The following is a 7,031-nucleotide window of genomic DNA, read 5'->3' on the forward strand; positions in this document are numbered from 1 at the left end:
GTGGATTCCTCTGTAAAATTTATATTTGTCATAGTCTTTCACAGCTGAGCTGATGTCACAGTCAATGGTGTCAGTTAAGTTTTTATTTCCGGTACAACGGCTCAGTGTTTACCATCTCAATCTTTTCTTGGTCATTTACACCAAATCGGGCGATGAAGAAATTCACTTTGCAGAAGTACTGCAGGTTTGAATCCAAAGTTTATGCTAAATATTTTTATTATGCACATATGGTTTGGCGTTTTTCTTTGTAATATTTCAGAACTAAGGGTGTCTGAAGATGGGGTTTTTTTATTATGTAACTTTACAGAGCCACAAGACTTGGGGACATCCTACCCAGACTACCTAACTTGAATAATGCTCACAGGAAAAAATTTAAAATTTAAGCTCTTCCACCCCTTTGTGTTTTCAGTACAGGAGCAAAATATAGAATAGGAACACAGGAGATCGTGCAAAATTCTCACTATTTACTTCCTTCAGGCCAATTTCATTTGTTTCATCTGATCTGATCTAATCAGGATGATTTGGCTCACGCATTATGGCTCTTTGTGGGCACAAAATCTCTTCCGCTGAAAGGCTGTGTGTAGAAGTGTACCTCGCTCAGGTCAGAAACCCAGCTCCAGGCGATAGGAGCAAGGCCAGTCAGTGATGCAGAGCAGCAGGAGTTCTGCTGCAAAATGGTAGAAGTGCGTGCACTCTGCTGATGATGCAGACATGGCTCACCAGGGGACTGATCCACGAGCCGAGTTCCTCCCTGGCTGTGATGAGGAAACTTGGGGACAGACAGTTCTGCTAATCAGTCAAGGAACAGATGTTGAAAATGAACCGACATGTTTAACTCCATCCGGAAAGTCCTTTTACAGATTCCCTAATGTGGAGACATGTTTCTTGCCATTCTGTTGTCTTACTGTTGTCTTTAATTAACTGGCTGAGTAAACCTGCAGGGAAGAGTTTTCTGGCTTTGGCATGGCAGATCTAGCTCCAGACCTTTGGAGCTCCATACTGATTGGTACTTTTGCAATTCTCCATCTCTCTGCTTATCTCCAAGGACCAGAACTATAGACACCTTGTTTTTACTGTATCTTGGGACGATGAATGCAATTACTGGTGTGAGAAGGCCTCATGCTTATCCACATAAGCTGAAAGAGAAAGCAGCCAACTAATTAAAAGACATTTTATAATTGAAAAAAAACTTATTTCACCAATTTTCCTATAACAATAAATGGTAAGAAACCACTTGAAAACAAACACCATAATTACAGCTATGAATAGTTATCTACTAGAAGTTTACATCATGCAGAACACAGGATACCCATCAATACTATCAATCAAATAAAGTAGAGAGAACAGAAACAACAGTCTAAAATGTTTCAATCAGGACCAATAGAGTATATCTGACAGCATGGGTCTAGACTGGGACCTACTGCCTTTCTCAAAGGCTAAGGTAGGAAAAATAGCAGCAAGACCCCAGAGTAGAAAAAAATAGATTCCGACAAAAGAAAAGAGGAACAGCAATGGAGGGGTAGGTTACAATGCGGCTTGAACCTTAAAACAGCAACTGCAAGCGGACTAAGGACACCTAAATATCGTTCCCAATGTGAAAATCACCCATTAAGCTATATACAAACTGAAAGTGATTTGCAGAAATGTGGCAACCGGAAACCAGATCAAGTGAATGAACTTTAATTCAATTCAGTTTTTTTAATATAGTGCCAAATTACAACAACATACAGTATTGTACAGTAAAGACCCTACAATAATAGAGAGAAATCCCCAAAATTAAACAACCACTTTTAAGCAAGCACTTGGTGACAGTTGAAAGGAAGAACTACCAGTAGGGAGGATGGCTGCTCCTCCCTCAGTAGCACCAGGCTCAGGGAGGAGCAGCCATCTCCTGTGATCAGCTGAATGTGAGGAAGACAGGATAAAAAACACACTGTGGAAGAGAGCCAACCATGAGTAAAATACCCGCTGGCAACCAGATGTGGTTAGGATCTATGATAGATTGACAAGCAACTGAAGGGATTACCAGTGGGAGTAAAGAATACCTTTAATTATAAGATAAGATAAGGAACTTTATTGTCATTGTAGTTAGGGCTGTGCGATATGACCAAAATCTCATATCCCGATATAAGAATTCTATCATCGATAACGATATAAATCACAAAAAGGTAACATTTTCTGTAAATTCTGTGAATCTCGGGCAGCTCGTCTTGCGGGAAGTGTTTCCAGCTGCGCGTCATGTAGCTGGAGTCCAGTGTTTTAACCGATGCATGAAACGATACATTTTTAGACATAAGTTGTAAAGGCCGCTGTTTTCTTTGTGAGCATTCATTACACAGCGTGCTGCGGGGAAAAGCCTGTTCTAACGTTTGAGTCTAAGGTTTCTTTTTTAGCACCTGGCAGCTCTTTTTTACTTCTCATAATAATCTGCTCTTTCACGTGATTCAGTTTATTTTGAAAAGTCTCAACAGGATCTTGAGCTTTATTGTGAAAGGTTTATGTGGAACAGAAACAAGCGGACACGCGATGCTGTTACCATATAAAAACAGGCGCTTGTCTGTCTGTAGTGTGGTTATATAAAATATAAGAGAAAGAGAGAACTTTAAGAAATTAATAGAGCCACTACAGTGACCATCAAAACGATGAAAAAATATTGCCTTAAACAGTTTATTTTGGGACACCATGAAACAAATGATAGCCTAAAATGAAACGATAGACGTTTTTATATTGTCATCCGATATATATCGTTATATCGAACAGCCCTAATTGTAGTTATACAACAAAATTTGTTTGGTAGCTCACAGAGGCCAGCAGCAATAAAACAAGAAGCAGCATAGTAACATAAAAACCATAGTAAATGTAGTAAAAGTATAAAATATAAAGTATAATTGACATATGACCCGGTAGTAAGTACGTCAGAGTGTCACCTTCCTAACCAAAGCCCAAAATGTCAGAAATCAACCAGCTGTCAGCCTCAAAGCAATGCATGATGAGCAATTCACTTCCAGTGTGGGCAGCTGTAGACAGCACTGACTGTGTGCTGAGGTGGGTTTTGTGGCTTGCCTGAATTAACGCAATAATCTGTTTCTGAAGACATTTTCTGTTCACTTGTATGAAGTCAAAGTTAACGTTGTGCAACTTTGGTTCAACTTGTGCTCACATATGAAATCCATGCTGTGTTGAAAATAAACAGTAGACTTCACAATTGTCCACCACTAGCTACACTTGACCACTGATAAGAAAGCTCTATTGATTTCAAGCTGTTTTCTTGTAAGGAATTTAAAACCCAGCTGCCTCTTCACCATTTTTTCCAGATTAATAAAAATTGTGTTTTTGGTTAGGATGCAAGGTCAAGTGTCCAACAAGGTCTTATCTTAGTAAAATGATTTGACTGTTTTTAGAGTGAAGCCTTATTGGCTGCTAGCAGTATATCAAATAAAACCATTGCTGTGTATTTACTTGCACAAATACTCTGCGTATTTAAGTTTTCACCTTTGTTCGATCAAATCCATATTGAATTTTGAAGAATTTGCCCTTTACTTCAAATAAATTCAAAGAAAACCTTGAAGGGCTTTTTAGATTTATCTTGTTTGAAAAGATCCGACGCATTTCCACAATAGCCCACTGAAGAAACATTTTGAGCATAAAGAATAAAAAAGATTCGATTCAGGACTGTTTTTTGTTTGGAAGTGCATTACTTGCCCTACTAGTAGAGTTATTTATACGCTTAAAGACCCCTGTGGTTGTAGATCGTGTATGTGGGAGAACAAAACAAGGCAAAAAGTAAAACTTTAGATCCCAGAACAGAAAGTGCAGAGAAAACGAGCCCAACTTCACATTTTCTGGAACAGAGACACACATTTATTTCCTGGCTGACAATAAATTCCCAAATGCAAATTGGCAATCTGGGTGCATTACTTTGGAAAAGCAAAGTCTTTTTGGATGACTTAATAATTACATTCGCATTTATAAACCGATTTTTGCTCGTGATCGGTGTGCACATATCGGCTTGATGAAATATGTGTTAAAGAGTTACAGAGTTTAGAGATAGTGGAAATTTATTGGACACATTTTGCCAGATTCTCACAGAATCTTCTGATCTTACATGAAATGCAGCAAGAATCAGAAAGCATGTGTGCGAAACTGACTGCAAGAATCGGTGCTTGATATGAGTGACAAGGCTGATTATTTCATGTTTACCGACTCCTCATTACGTTTGTTTACTCTGATGAAGGCATGAGCTGAAATATTGAGTGCTGTTTTTCGCTGCTGTTTAAAACAAGGTTATTTAAAAAGAAAAAAATATACACAGTGGGTCATGTGCTCCTGCTGGATAAAATATACTACCAGCGACAAAAACATAGGGGAGAGCGGGGTAAGTTGTCACACTTTTCACACTGACTAACTTTTACTGAGCACCATACATCACAACGTAATAAATGTTTCACCAAATGAAAGAAGGAAGTCTCGGGCACATATGATGTATTCATTACATTTTCATATCTTATCTCATTACGGAGTTGTAGACTGTTGAATGGAGAATGTGCACTTGTGACAATTTGCCCCATCGGCAGGTAAGTTGTCACACTAGATTATCTTAAAATAAGAACACAAATACTTAATTGTGATTATTGATTTTAATTGTTAAATTCAAACCAAAACTGGAAATTTGAACAATTATGCCAAGAGAATTTGGAAAAAAACAATTATTTCAATCCAATACACATTTTAATCAAAACATTAAGTAGAAAGAAAACTTTAGTTTGAACTTTAAACTCAAATGTTCTCTGGCTTGCACATAAATCCATCATAACTGAATGGAATGCTGCAAATAACTTGCTTTAATTAACATGTTTATCCTCTGAACAAAACAGATGCCCTATTTCTGATTAATCAGACTCAACTTCAGAGTCACAATTCTGGCACACATAAATTGCCTGGCCTGAGGTGCAAGCATCATGGGCCCATTTGTTGCATTTTATGCATTTTACCCAGGTCTCTTTTGGACGACTGTTTGAAAATGGCTCCACACAGACAAGGCAGAAGCACTCTTCATCATCTGATGATGACTCTTGAATTATTTTTCTTCTTTTAGCTGCGTTGTTCTTCATAGGTCCAGATGTTTTCCCCCCTCGCGTCCCTCTCTTTTGAAACAGCTTTTTGCTAGATTCAGCCTTATTCTTTTCTTTTTCTAGTTGCTGCTTCACTGGCGTGTCGGTTAGAATTGCTGATTTGCGTCGTTTTCTTCCTTTGCTGGATGGTTTTCGGCGGCCAGCTTTTGGATATGGCCGGATGTCCTCTGGAGTTGGTAGTCTGCTGTCAGTAATTGCAGTGCTGGGTAAGGGTGAGCTCGTGATAGAGATGGTGCTGGAGCTTGGCAGTTCAGAGTTGGTGCTGGGGCCTAGCAGTGCAGAGTTGGTGCTGGGGCCTGGCAGTGCAGAGGTAGTGCTGGGGCCTGGCAGGGCAGGGTCCGGAATAGGGCGATCTGTGACGTAGGATGGTGCAAACTCGGCTTCCAGAAATACATTTCTGTTGTAAGGTTGAATCCCAGCCACCCTAAAACCAGCCTGAATGTTCAATGGGGTTGCAGCCAGAGGATATGCAATTGCCACAATCCCAGGAATGTCATAAATAGACATTGTCTTCCCAGGGTTGTTCCTCATCCAGGCATCACACGTGCTGTTGATGTGCCTCTTTAGTGGCCCGTAGACAGACCTGTCTAATGGTTGGAGCCGATGTGAGCAGTGGGGTGGGAATGACAGCATGATTATGCCATTTTCTTTGGCATAATTGAGTCCATCAATGGACAGATGAGACTCGTGGTTGTCCAAAAGGAGTAAACAGGGCTTCTCCTTTGAACACTTTGTATGTTCATTGAAATGTTGCAGGAAGTCAACAAAGTGTGTGTCTTTCATCCATCCAGAGGAATTTGCCCCTCCTTTGCTGCCGGGTGGCCCGTTGATCAGGAAATGGTTACGGAAGTGGACACGCGGGAAAATAAAGTATGGAGGTAAACTATTCCCTATGGCTGAGACAGCACAGGCCAGTGTGACAAGGGTTCCCCTTTCAGCAGAGGTCAATGACCCTACTTGTTTGAATCCACGTCTGGCCAACACTTTGTCTGGTTTATGTACAGTGGTGACCCCAGTTTCATCAACATTCCAAATGTCTCCTGGTCCAAACTCATATTTGCATAACACTTTCTCCAAGTTGTCAAAGAAAGCATTGACATTCTCTCTGTTGAAGCTACTTGCCCTGGCAAGGCTAGTTGCTTCTGGCTTTCTCAGTGACAATGTTGTATGCCGCTTTAAAAAGCCTGTAAACCACTCTTTGCTGGCCTTTTCTTTTTCTGCCCACAAAGGCACAAACTTCAGTTCGTGTGCCACAGCAAACTGGTAGGCAAGCTTTCTGACCTCACTTGGTGACAGACCAAAATAAATGTCAGCTGACCTAGTAATATACTCAACAAGCTGCTTTTCCAAATCAGGGGAAAAAATCTTCCTTGGCGTTGTATAACCAACCATTGTTGTTGGCATGGCTGTCTGACTTTCAATTTCTTCTCTGGTAATCTTTTGACAATACCGAGTTAGAGTACGGTAATTTATGTCAAAATCCTTTGCTGTACTTCTGATTGATTTGTTCTGCATCTTTACCTGCCTGACTGCCTTTAACATAATGTCAGGTGGTGTTCTGCCACGCTCTGTCTTTCGTTGATAATTTCGAACCATCTTACTTTCTTCCTTCCTTCCTTAATTCCTGCCTCTCCTTCCTTTCTTCAAAAACCTTATTGCAAATACAAATGAATTACAATATCACAATTTTTTGGAGCATTTATTTGTATTGGGGCAAGTTGTCACATGTGACGACTTGCCCCAAAGTTAATGAGACAACTTGCCCCAAACTGACATTTATGCTAATTTTGGCTAAATGTCAGGGTTAGCTCAACATAGCACATCAGCTGAAGTATCAAAAGACACGTTAATGTCTCCTCTATTTTGTGTAAAATAATAATTTGTAACATCTATACCTAA

This window comes from Astatotilapia calliptera, chromosome 8 (genome assembly GCF_964374335.1).
Source record: "Astatotilapia calliptera chromosome 8, fAstCal68.1, whole genome shotgun sequence".
Lineage (NCBI taxonomy): Eukaryota > Metazoa > Chordata > Actinopteri > Cichliformes > Cichlidae > Astatotilapia > Astatotilapia calliptera.